This window comes from Pseudorasbora parva, chromosome 2, assembly GCF_024679245.1.
Source record: "Pseudorasbora parva isolate DD20220531a chromosome 2, ASM2467924v1, whole genome shotgun sequence".
NCBI classification, from domain to species: Eukaryota; Metazoa; Chordata; class Actinopteri; order Cypriniformes; family Gobionidae; genus Pseudorasbora; species Pseudorasbora parva.
This window is the reverse complement of record NC_090173.1, coordinates 19,985,874-19,999,192: the sequence shown is the minus strand read 5'-3', so window position 1 is coordinate 19,999,192 and position 13,319 is coordinate 19,985,874. Positions and strand designations below refer to the sequence as shown.

Here is a 13,319-nt window from a genome sequence, read left to right as displayed (position 1 = left end):
TGTGATATTCTGCACCCCTATATCCCTCAATTTATTCTTCATCACCTCTCTCTGATCTCCATATCTACTGCATCTCAGAACTACATGCTCCACTAACTCCTCTTCCTGACATCCCTCACACATTCCATAATTATGTTTCCCTATCAGCTTAAGTGTTTTGTTTTATTTAATACACTTTGGGCGTCTCTCTTCTTTGCTTGCTTTTTGGTTGAACGGGAAATGGAGCATCGCGCCCCCTGTTGATGTCTAAAATCTGCTCTTACCACTCCAAAGTTCAATATTATCCATATATATTATCAAATGATGAGTAACAAAAAAGCATGTGGAAGTGTTCTCAAAATTACATTCTCATATCATAAAATTAATAAATAAAACCATTAAAATATTTTTTTGTTAATAGTAGACCTATTTTTTTTTATTATAAATCATATCCTATTTTTTAAAATCTTAAAAGTGCTACACAAAGAATATATTAATGAACGTTTTTTTTACAAAATCTTTCCACACAACTGCTTGTGTTGTCAAGTAATAATTTATAATCATTTGAATTAATAACAATAATAAAATCATTGCATAGTCTAGTGTTAGGCATACCATAAGCACTTCAGAAATGTACTTTGTACTTTCATATATTCATGTACTTTCATGAATAAATGTACTTTCATATATTCATATTTAAATGCACAATGATGTTTCAATCGGTTATGAATTTTAATTGGACCTTAGTGGATGTAATATGAGGATGACTCATCAGTTTACTGCACAGACTGTAATAACAAAAACCACAAATGCTGAGCTCCTGAGTAAATGTAATTATATAGTTTAATAATATAAATGTAATTTCAAGCCTTTTAAGAATGACAATGCGGAAAGAGAAAAAATAGTAATAATGCACCATGTGACAATAGGTTTTTGGGAAGTGCTGCATGTAATGACAACATACAAGTGTAATTTCCCTTATCAATGAATTATCCTTGGACCATCAAAGGGATCCTAAATGCATTATTGCTTCCACAATATTTCAAATTTACTGCTGAGAGTTTTGATGACTTTAGCGTTAAAATTAAAGGGGTCATAAATTGAGAAATTCCCTTGAGCTTTTGACATAAAAAAGGTCATGGTAATATAAGAATATCCTGTAAGTTTCAGAGCTGAAAACTAAGTGTCTATAAAAGCCTTTCCTAAGAAAGGCTTTTATAGACACCAGGCCCAGAAGATGATAGTGTGCCTCATCTTGATGTCGTCGACTGACGAAACACCTTCTCTACAGAATAAGCACATATAATTTCGTAGCCCTGCTCACCAACTCATCAGATCAGCTAGCCAACAGCAATAAACATGCAGAAGAAGATAGCAAGATATTGTGGAGGAACACAGACGCTGCATAAGCTTCCTTCGGATCCTAATATTAGTAATGTGTGGTTGAACTTTATTTTTAATGAAAAACGTGGGGCTGACACTGTACGTGTGTTCGCTTCATTTCACTGCGGAATCGTTTGTAAACTAACTTTTAGATGCTGGATTAGTAGACATTTGGGATTAAAAGACAATGCTGTGCCTTCTATATTGGATCCGACAGGAATGGTGCAACACACTTATGTGAGTAAAATGTGTTTTTCAACTCCTCCCTCATGTGAACTGATCGGACAGGGGAACTGAAGCTCATTAAATATGTAAATCTTATCCAATCCTAGTCGTGGGCGTTTTCTTCCAAGTCTCCAGTGTGCCAATCAAAACCCAGCGTTCAGGAGAGAGCTTCAAAACCAGTGTAGAAAGCCTCTTACTTATTAGTTATGTTTTTGAATGTAAAAAACACATGAACGTCATTAGTTGACCTCAGACAACAGTATAAAAAAAAAAAATTCAATGCGGTTTCAACTGCCACTCAACAAAGGAAGAAAATAAGCGAACAAAGCTTAAGCTAAAAAAACAGTGTGAGTGTCTTCACTTACCACATCTGAGCAGGAAACCACAGCTCTCCCGACTATATACATTCCATATACATCTCTATATACATTCTGATGTGTACATTTATTAAATCTTTGAATCTTACAAAAAATAACTTTAAAAAAATGTACATTTACATAAACATACACACAAATTTAAAACATAAAACAAAAGAAAACTAATAAAAAAATGTCTTAAGCAAGTTTTTAACATTAAATGTAAAACGTCATAAGAACGCCATCACTCTACTTTTAAAGACTCATTGTGTTTGTAATCATGATCTTGCAAGCTAACCACATCTGAGCAGGAAACCACAGCTCCCCTGATTATCTAACTCTCTAATGTGCATTCAGATGTGTTCACCACAGACCTTATTTCAGCAATTTAACCAAAATCCCAAAAAACTCATTGACTTCGGGACGATAGGACCAGAAGTGCTAAAATGCTAACTTGCTTGTGCGTTTTGGTTTTAGCCTACAAAGTAATGTCACCTGCACCACTCCAGGGGCCTGTACCATGATGGTAGTTTAACAAACTCAGGGTTAAAGGATTAGTTTCGAGTTGACAAAACCAAACCATTATATTAAGGCTTTGTTGGTCCCATGATGCTGATCATAAGCTTTCTTTGTCAACTCAGGCTTTGATCTAGCCTGACAAGCTAGACTCACATCAAGATGTTTGGTCTGGAAACTCACCATAAACAGGGCTCAATCCGAGGGGCGGGATAAACGGTTGTCTTTCAAACTCCCTCTGCACGCGATAGGATAGCGCTACACCAACCAGAGCAACGAAGGTGAAGCAGAGCTCGCTGACTGATTAAACATTCGCCGTATCCGGTCGGCTAAACTACGAACACATCTTCCCTTTTTAAGAATGACTTCAGTGCCGTTCTTTGTTCTTTGATCCTGAGTTCAGGAGTTTAGCTGTGACATCAGCAGTGAACAGCCAATCACACGCTGTGGAACTGAGATTCACTTCTCGCGAGACAATCAGTGAGATTAATTTCTCTCTTCTGCAGAATATTGCATGATTGAAAAATATTAAGAATTAAAAATAAAAAAATACACAGCAAGAAGAAAAGCTGTCTATGAAAGAGGACAACTTTAAGAAAAAAATTGTATACGTCAATGCAAGTAAAAGTTAGTTTAGTTGATATAGAGAAAATTGAACATTTAAGCTCAGTAAACTTCATTTTTTTAATAGGCTATTTTTATTTATTGATTTTAAAGCTTATCCATATGACTTGCAGGTGATGTTATTTATGACTTATGTATTAATTTGAACAAAGTGCCTATTAATTATTGATTAACTAAAATGATAAATGTGTAATTGATTAAAGGTATAATAATTACATAAATTATATCTAAATCATTCAAAATTAATATTATTATAAATAAGCATTGTTAAAAGCCAGACTCTTTAGTCTTTAAAAACCATTTGCTATATGGTGACCTTTAATCTGGAGCAGAAACAGGGGAGTGACTTTACTGCATCAGAGGTGTGTCACTTTACTCACAGCTGATTGGTCCAGTTTCAGTTTGAGATCTCTAATCCAGAACATAACCTGCCCCAGAGCAGGTTAGCTGCGGAGCATAAGTTACTATGGCGATGTACACAGCTAAAAGCCAAACCACTTTAATGGTACCTAAAACCCAGGATTGGCACAAACTAAGCTTAAACAAATCTGGCTAGCCAGCTAAATCAGCTTCATGGTACAGGCCCCAGGCATGAAGTGTCCACGTAAATAAAACAAAGACATAAAAGCATGCAAGCAATTTTTTACAAAAAGTACCTGAGATTTTGGTGAGATAACAGCCCAAAGCTGGGAGTTACTTGTCACAACAGCATTAATCTGCTTGGATGAACCACGGGTGATGCCCAGATTTTTTAAAAATGCACACTGGTGGGACCTTTAATAAAACCTAACACACCTGATTAAACAGACTGCAAGACTTGAATTGGGTGTGTATGACGATGGAGACGGCAGGGGTCTCCAGGAAAGGTTTAAGAACCACTGCCATAATACAATGTACTTGACTCAATTTTCCATTTCAGTGAAGTGGATGAACCGAAAATCTGGATCTTTTGGGAAGGTCTTTTCCAGGAGTCTCGTGTGAGAAGGTCTTGTTTCAGAAAGTGAAAACAGGTACACCTAATGCATGCACAGTTTGGGAGAGAGGTGGGGAGCCCATGAGCAAAGACCCAAGGACCCATAATTACATATGAAGCGATAATGATGTATTTACCCCACCTTACTAAACTCCATCATCTTCTCCTCAATTCAAAACCATGGATGGACAGAGCTAGGGGTACTGGTAATGATGGGTATTCGTTCTGTTTCTTCCTCTGATAGTTTTATTTCTGGTAAGACATCATACACAGAATTTATTTTGGCCCTATGTTTTCATTTATTAAAGCTTAAGAGGTACTTCACCGCTTTTTTATATTAAACTATGCTATTCCCTTAACTAAGCCGAGTTGATACACACCTCTCTCATCTGAATGCGTGCACTTAATCGCTCTGTCACGCGGTGACGATCTGATAGCATTTAGCTTAGGCCACTAAGCCCAGTTCATTCACTATGGTACCAAACAGAGATCAAGTTAGAAGTGACCAAACACCGCCACGTTTCCCCATTTAAATACAGTTACACGAATAGTTGAACGATCAAGTAGGGTGACACAAAATAAAACGTGGCACTTTTCTAAGAGTACTTCGACAGACTCGGCGCAGTAAAAAGTCCCGGCTGAAACATCCTCCCTCACATCTCCTCCTCCCCCCTATTGACAGAAATGAGAGAGGGAGGGGGAGATATGAGGGAGGATGTTTCAGCCGGGACTTTTTACTGCGCCGAGTCTGTCGAAGTACTCTCAGAAGTGCGATTCCGGCATACATTATAGTTCTCCTTTTTAAACTGCTTAGAAAAGTGCCATGTTTTATTTTGTCATCATACTTGATCATTCAACTATTTGTGTAAGTTTATTTAAATAGGGGAAACGTGGAGGTGTTTGGTCGCTTCTAACTTGATCTCTGTTTGGTTCCATAGTGAATGAACTGGGCTTAGTGGGCTAAGCTAAATGCTATCAGATCGTCACAGAGCGATTAAAGGTGCCCTAGAATGAAAAATTTAATTTACCATGCCATATTTAAAGAATAAGAGTTCAGTACATGGACATCACATACTGTGAGTCTCAAACATCATTGCCTCCTACTTCTTATGTAAATCAAAAACTCCACAGAAAAATAAGTGCTTCTCAACATAAAGCCAACCGTGACGCAAGCGTTGGGGATCATTTATATGTACGCCTCCAACATTTGCCTCTTTCCAAACATGTTCATTGTCAGGCAGAACTGACGGAGCCGAATCATTGAGACTGCAGATAAACAAGAGACACTTGAGGATAGCAAAATGGCTCTCATGACACACGTCATGTTCAGGCTGTGCAGGACATGTGAGGACTTCATATGTCAACAGTCATGGTTGAGGTTTATTAAAATCGGATACCACAACAATTTATTTCAAAATTGTTTGTTTGCTCAGCCAATTTCAAGCAAGCTTCGCTCAGCGTCTTAAACTGAAGATAAACGTGGGGGCAACTGTATTTCTGCAAGCAGTAAGTAGTGATTTATCCACTTATTGACTAGCTGTTTAAACAATTTCTGATTAAATCGAAAGTTTCTTAGAGAGACCGCATCGTCTAGATAACGCAAGATGCTAGTACAGTAACAATAGGAAACTCCAAGTACCATACAAAACTAAATATTGTGTCTAATGACAAAGGTTAATATTATTTTGTATTACAAAATACAACCGTAGATACGTTGCTTACAGATCGTTCACTTGATCCTTCTAGCAAACGTCTCCTTTTCTACCATATAAGTTAAAACGATAGTCATTTGACAAGGCTATTCATTTTGTAAAAATATAAGTTATATATTTATATTTTTGAGAATGAAGAAGGCCTATGATGTTTTTGCATGCTTTTATTAAGAGTACATAACAGTCACCGCGTAGCCTACATTGTGACTAACGTTATATAAACATGCAATATCGTTGACGAAAAAAGTCTAAAATGTAGACTGAATGACACTTAAGCAGAACATCTCAAATGGAGATTGCTGAAATGCAGCTTACTTGTTTATTGGTGTTTTCAGATCATCCGCACGCGAGACAGAGCATGGTTGCCAGATTGGACATTTTCAGGTAAATCACTGGATAGTATACATGTTCTTTTCACAGAAAAGCTCTGTTTGGGGGATTTCAATTACTGAAATTACACGCAAGCTCTTTCTCGCACGCGGATGATCTGAAAACACCAATAAACAAGTAAGCTACATTTTATCAATCTCCATTTGAGATGTTCTGCTTAAAGTGTCATTCAGTCGGTCTGTGTTCTGTCAGGACGGTAAGGACTCACGAGCCGCTTCACTGAACTGCTGTGAGCTGCTGAAATAAGCCAATCAGAGCAGAGCTCAACATTAATATTCATGACCCTTCCAAATAAGGCAACAACAGAGCATTACATCATGGGACAATTTATAGGGTTGTAAATGGACCTGTAAAACTGTATCTGGACAATTTTTGCCCTTAAATAAGCCACATACCCTCTATGTAGATATCAGAGAACAATTTAACATATTGTTTCAAATCATTCTAGGGCACCTTTAAGTGCATGCACTGAGACGAGAGAGATGTGTATCAACTTTGCTTAGTTAAGGGAATAACATTTAATATGAAAAAGCAGTGAAGTATCCCTTTAAGAGTAATACGAACAAACAATGCAAGTTAACTGATCTGTAAAGCATTATATATATAGGTAATAATGTAATATTGCAATGATATTTTGGAAACCCTTTAGATACATACCAGAGTCACCAGTCTTATGGCAGCACAGGATTCTCCAAACTCTTATTAGAGGCCACCAGAGACATTCAAGTATGGTACCTGTGGTAAGAATTTTTTTAATATCCTTTAACCAGGTGCTTCCAAATTTAGCATAAAAGAGGGTCACATGATTTGAAAGTAAATCACCGCCCCTGATTTACATGAAAGGAAAACTGCAACATTTGGAAATGCAAGCACAGAATTCAGAAACAAGAGCAAAGGAGAAAAGAGCACAGACATACAAAAATTAAAATAAGAGCAGAAAACATGATTTTGTGTGCGATTCAGATAATTTTGAATTCATGATTCAGTTTTGAGCAAGCTCCAGCAGGGCCTGGCGCTCCCCCTGGCTGTGGCAGAGGTCGCAGCGCCACTTCCGGTAGCATCGGCGGCAGCTGCCATGGACTTCTCGGAGTTTGTCGCGCTTTGTCAGCTGCCAATTGCAATAGTAATACGCACGCGTGCAAAACACAGTTAATAACTATTTGCTTGTATATCACTACATTAGCTGTTTATTAGAATTCATATAGCACATAATGCCTTATTATTAGTGACCATATTCTACATCTTAGACCGTAAAAAAATCTTAACCTGTACCTGAACAGTAATTAGAAGTCTGAAGCAAAAGTCAATAATTAATAGTGAGAATTAGACCCAAAACTAAAGTGTATACATACACTATACATATACACACATGGTCTACATTCTAAATAAATTAAAAAAAAAATAATAATAATAATAAATTATATATATACATATACAGTGCCTTGCAAAAGTATTCGGCCCCATTGAACTTTGTGACCTTTTGCCACATTTCAGGCTTCAAACATAAAGATATAAAACTGTAATTTTTTTGTGAAGAATCAACAAACTTTATGAAAACTATTGTGACTTAAATTTGTTTTAAATTGGAATATTTCACAATATTACTGTTTTTGTATTTTTAATCAAATAAATGCAAATGCTCCTTATAGATAGATAGATAGATAGATAGATAGATAGATAGATAGATAGATAGATAGATAGATAGATAGATAGATAGATAGATAGATAGATAGATAGATAGATAGATAGATAGATAGATAGATAGATAGATAGATAGATAGATAGATAGATAGATAGATAGATAGAGACAGAGAGACTGAGAGATAGATAGATAGATAGAGACAGAGAGACAGAGAGATAGAGAGACAGATAGCTAGAGGGAAATCCGCCCCAATCAGTGGTGAGGTGAAGTGTGTGGTTAACCTACGGGTTTAACACTGAAAACGACCGGATGTCGAGCATCCAGCCTCACACCAGCTACAATACATGCAGCCAGACTTCGTGGTAGCGTTACTCATAACAAAAACGCCACCAAAGCTCCAAAGTGGTGAAATTAGCCAGATGTACACTACCACTGTTTTATCAGAGTTCAAAGGAAAAAGACCTCTACAAACGGTTTATCTTTTCTGCAAGTACTGCGACCCAGAAAAAATAGACTACAGACATGGCCTATGGCAAAACATGTGCAGTAGCCTATAAACTCAACAGCACAATTTGCAATAAGGTTTCATTAACATTAGTTAACTAGTTATCATTAACTAAGAATGAAATTCACTTTATGATCTTTGTTGGTGCTAATTTCAACACTTACTAATGCACTGTGAACTAACATGAATTATCAACGAACAGCTGGATTTTAATTAACTAACATTATCAAAGATTAATAAGTAGGCCTACTGTTACACATATTAATCATGGTTAGCTCATGTTAGCTAATACATTAAATAATGTTAACTAATGAAACCTTATTGTAAAGTGTTACCATTTACATTTCCTATCTGCTAAGGATTAAACATCATGCCAAATCTAAATATGACAAATCTCAAATATGACAAAATCTAAGAAAGCCATTTGGCAGGGATGTGAAGAAAGGCGGATACCTGACTTGATGTAAAAAGCCAGTGGTTAAAATTAGTTTTTGTCCTTCAAAATACTATAGTAATAAAGACAGAGTAAACTAAAAGTACACAGTACACAAAAAGAGTGTACTGTGATGCTGTATTATTCTGCTTGTTAAAATTGTATTAGGTAGGCTAACTTATTTTTCTTTGCATGAGCCTGTGCGTGCAGTAGCCGCGTTTCCATTACAGATTTGCGCTACATTACATTATTTTTTCCTCTTGTGATAAGTCATTCCAAATATTAAGTCACATATCGGTATGTTGGTAGGTTTATGCCAGCCGAATTTAGCCCCGCCCACACATTTTTTAGGACGGGCAGTTCGGTCTGGCCTCGCTCCATAGAGGAGTAATTATCTCTGAACAGAAACTGTTCAGACCAATGAAATCATCAGGGCGGGCTTTAGACGATGATGGACAGATGATCAACAGTAACGTAATCATGCACGTCATCAAAGGGGCTTGGATTATATTTGTTCGAATCCTAAACTTCTTTGTATATGCATTCACCTTCACTATTTCTCTCTGAAATGATGATCATGTTGGGTAAGTACTCTGTGAATCATTAAATTATTAAAAAAATTTACAACACCGGCAAAGATCGTGTATTCCAGACTGATTTAGGCTCGCGTGCAGACAGGGTTGCCAAGTTTTTACAACAAAACCCGCCAACTACTATCCCTAAACAATAGCTTCTCGGGGGAAAAATGGCGTTTGGGGGGTAAAATGTGTGTTATTTTGGCAAGGTTGCCTGCTAAAATTCGCACTCATGGGTCTATTTATCACATAATGGTCGCTTCAACCTGCAGACATAGAAAACAACCCGCGGGGGGAAAAACGCGGACTTGGCAACACAGTGCAGTTGAACTCTGTTGACATTTGACAATGCGTCGCTCCGTTACTCTGATTGGTTGTAGGTCTATCCAATTGAGGTCTTTCTTGACCTGCCGGGGCGGCAGTGGCTCAGTGGTTCATGTAGGTTGTCTACAAACCAGAAGGTTGGTGGTTCAATCCCCGGTTCCACCTGACCAAGTGTCGAAGTGTCCATGAGCAAGACACCTAACCCCAGCTGCTCCCGACGAGCTGGATGGCGCCTTACATGGCTGATATCGCCGTCGGTGTATGAATGGGTGAATGTGAGGCAAAAATGTAAAGCGCTTTGGATAAAAGCGCTATATAAATGCAGTCCATTCTTGGTTCAGTTGAAACACGCCTCATAATCACAGCCCAATGGAGCAGTTTCAGACTCATATTCTGACTAGAATTGAGTATGACCACGTCAGGCTAAGGTTTATCTGTATCCCAGCCATCACAATAGCCATTATTTTGTAATGGAAGGAGACATAGAGAGAGCATACGTTATTCACGCATTAATTAATGAATGGTAAAATTCTAATCCAAGCTAATTCAAACATTTCGTGTTTATGTGTGCTGGGACACACATAAACCTATACCAACCAACACATGGCATGCTATTTGGAATTACTTATCACGGGAGAAAAATGTGTCGCATAAACATCAGTTAATAGAAATGGCGTAATTTCGCAATAGTTTTTTTTTTTTTTAAATCGACATTTAGTAAATATCGCAAAGGTTTTGCACAAATCTGTAATGGAGAGAGCCGTCCAAACTAATATAAGTGGATTCAGGCCGTCTTGCAAACGCGTTTGACTCATTCATAATTGAGAACATAATTTAAGCATCAAAATGTTCAGTTACAGTTTACCTTCTTGAACCCAATGCTGTTAAACTGAATATAGGCCTACAATTTTTTTCACGCATTCTACTAGTTAGCCAACCGTGCTGAGAATTCCAGGCGGAGAATGGTTGTAATTGTGCCGTGTCGAACCAGACTCAAGTGGAAGCATAACTGGAATCGTTTCTCACCGTTGTTACTGTCCACCATATTTACTGTATATTCAGTGTGCATTGTTTGGTAACATGCAAAAATGCTTTGGGTTCTTTTTTGCAACTATTTTCTTTGTAAGAGAAGAAATGTAGGCTACTTACTGGCCTTAAAGACACAATATGTACCCTAGATTAAAATATTCAAAAACCACTAGAACAATGATATATATTTTGTTGACTTTTATACTTGTACTATACCACATGTTGGATGTTAAAACATTCCAAGAATGTTTATATCCAGATAAATAAGCAATTTTAACCAGGAAACAGACCATGTCCTTAATTGTGTCGCCTATCAATGACATCATACCCACGTTATCCTTGATTACCCCCAAGTTTATTTGGTAGAAACCATGGAAACACCAAAAACGCTTTAATATATTATGTTTTTTATTAGACAGGTGAGCAAATGTTTGGATACATTCATTGACAGAAAACGAATCATTGTTATACAGCACAACACAGTTAGTCTTATAGTTTAAATCTAGTTTTCTTGATTTACTGCGAGTACCATATTTGACCATGCCTAATATCAATCTATCTTACTGCAGTGTGCAACGAGTGTCTCATAGTATGCACAAAGTAGCATTATAAAATAATTTTCAACACACTCAAATAATGTGTGTAATATGATAAAACAGCCCTACGTTAGCCCATATATAAGCGGAAGTGAAATCAAACCGTCATCAAGCTACGCCTTTGTTTTGAATAAGCGACCTCTAGCGGCGAAAAAAATTACATTATGGCTTTAAATGTCTTGTTGAATTTTTGTATAAAAGAAATATCACAGTATACTGAATATTTATCCCTGATATTCTTGCTTACAATGAATACTGAATGAATGATTGATTACAGATATCTAATTATCACTGTTGGCCAAATTAAATCTTAAGACCGTTGGCATGACTCCCTATCCTCATCAAATAGACAAGATTGTGCTCTATTGGTGCCTATGGACCAAGCAAAACCGAACTTAGGTCCAAAACTCCTTGTGAACACGTTAGGCGAGAGCACCAGTAGGCCTAACTCCATCCCACCGCTTGGCGTCGGCTCCTCTCACAAATTTACGATATAAGAGGCTGGGACAATCATGATTTCAAGGGGCCAATCCTCCATCTCTGAAAGCTGTTTCTTCATGTTGGTCCAAGTGTTCTGTATGAAATGAATAGTGTGGCCATTAGCATTGTACAGTGCAGCACTTCGACGTGATGTCATCAATTTCCATCACTCAATATTGATAGATTTAGAGGCAAAAAAATTCACTTTGATGATCAAAGTGTACATTTAGTGAATGAAAGAGTCTCACCTAAACCGTTCTGATAATACATCCATCTGCATTGCAATTCCATGGGCGTACACTGCTCAAACCGAGAGGTGGCGCTGTTTCTTCAACTGAGCGCTGGATCTCTGTTTATGTTTTGGATAAGCACAATCCCGGACTTCACAATGCGTTCAACTAGTTTATTAACTTTTTATTAAAAGAAAATATTACCAGAGTTATCATGTCCACCGCAGCAGAAGAATGTCCAGGCTCTTCTTAGAACCCTCCATAGACTTTCAATAATGGTAGGCCTATCTGTGGTAAGAAATACTTAAATTAGGATAATTATTAGACAGCGACATATTTTGTGGAAAGAAATATAGCTGTGATCTATACAAGGATAGTCGCTTCAATCAACATTCGTTAAAACGTCTTTTATTGTTACAGCAAGTGCTCCAAAGTTTCTTCGTTGATGTCAAATGATCCAAAATACTATTGTTTACCCATGTACACATTTTGCATGGCATATAACGTTAATCGTTTTAAATTGCGATTGTAAGTTACAATGAATACTGTCGTCCATTTTGTTTAATAAGCCTACAGTAAGCAGACAACAGTCCGGATAAGAAAGCTATTACAGTTTGATAATGCAAATGTGGATAAAACAGAACGATTCGGACCTGTGATGTTGTCGTTTTCCATATAAAAGTCCATTCGTATTTGTTCCGTGTTTAGTTATAGTCAGTGAACGCAACAGGAATGGATTTGGATTTCCCGCGGATAGGGTGACACCCCCTATGACGTTTCATATTACGACTACGAAATTTGATCGCTCATGTGAACATGTGTGAAGTAGCACTTATAATGTATATCATGAACAAATTGATTCATTTGTGCATTTGAGCCAGTTCACACTGCAAAACCAATATTTTTCTGACTGAGATATGAAACATTGTATCTTTCACGTCATCAGTCTACCCAACATCAAGTTTTATACTTTTATTAAGAAACATTATAGGAGGTGCTCATAATTAATTTATTATATGTATTGAATCTATGAAACTTGATCTAACCAATAAAATACTATAAATAACATAAACTACTCAACATTTATGTGTATTTAAAGGCTATAAGTACATGCTTTTTTGTTAAGATAAAATATAACATTTCATAAGAATTGCTTACCCTTTAAAGTTCCCCTGTCTCACTCCTCTCAATCATGACCATTTGGCGGGAGATAGCTATTCCCGCGAATATATTGCACATGCATGTTCTGGTCAAACGGTAAAAGTCCGCCTCTTTTCCGCGAATCGATTCTTTCGAACGATTCTTTCTGCTAGTATAATTTTTACGCATTCGCTTTTTTTCCTGTAC

The 13,319-nt window shown here is 37.1% G+C and overlaps 1 long non-coding RNA gene across 1 annotated transcript; it reads right to left on the bottom strand.

The window, feature by feature from the left end:
* Positions 1 to 11,085: 11,085 nt before the first annotated feature.
* On the bottom strand, positions 11,086 to 13,277 carry LOC137051498 (uncharacterized). Its single transcript, XR_010899922.1, has 4 exons — positions 13,131 to 13,277; positions 12,177 to 12,260; positions 11,991 to 12,091; positions 11,086 to 11,836 (listed from the first exon to the last, which is right to left on the bottom strand). It is a non-coding gene; the product is annotated as an uncharacterized lncRNA (long non-coding RNA).
* Positions 13,278 to 13,319: the final 42 nt, after the last annotated feature.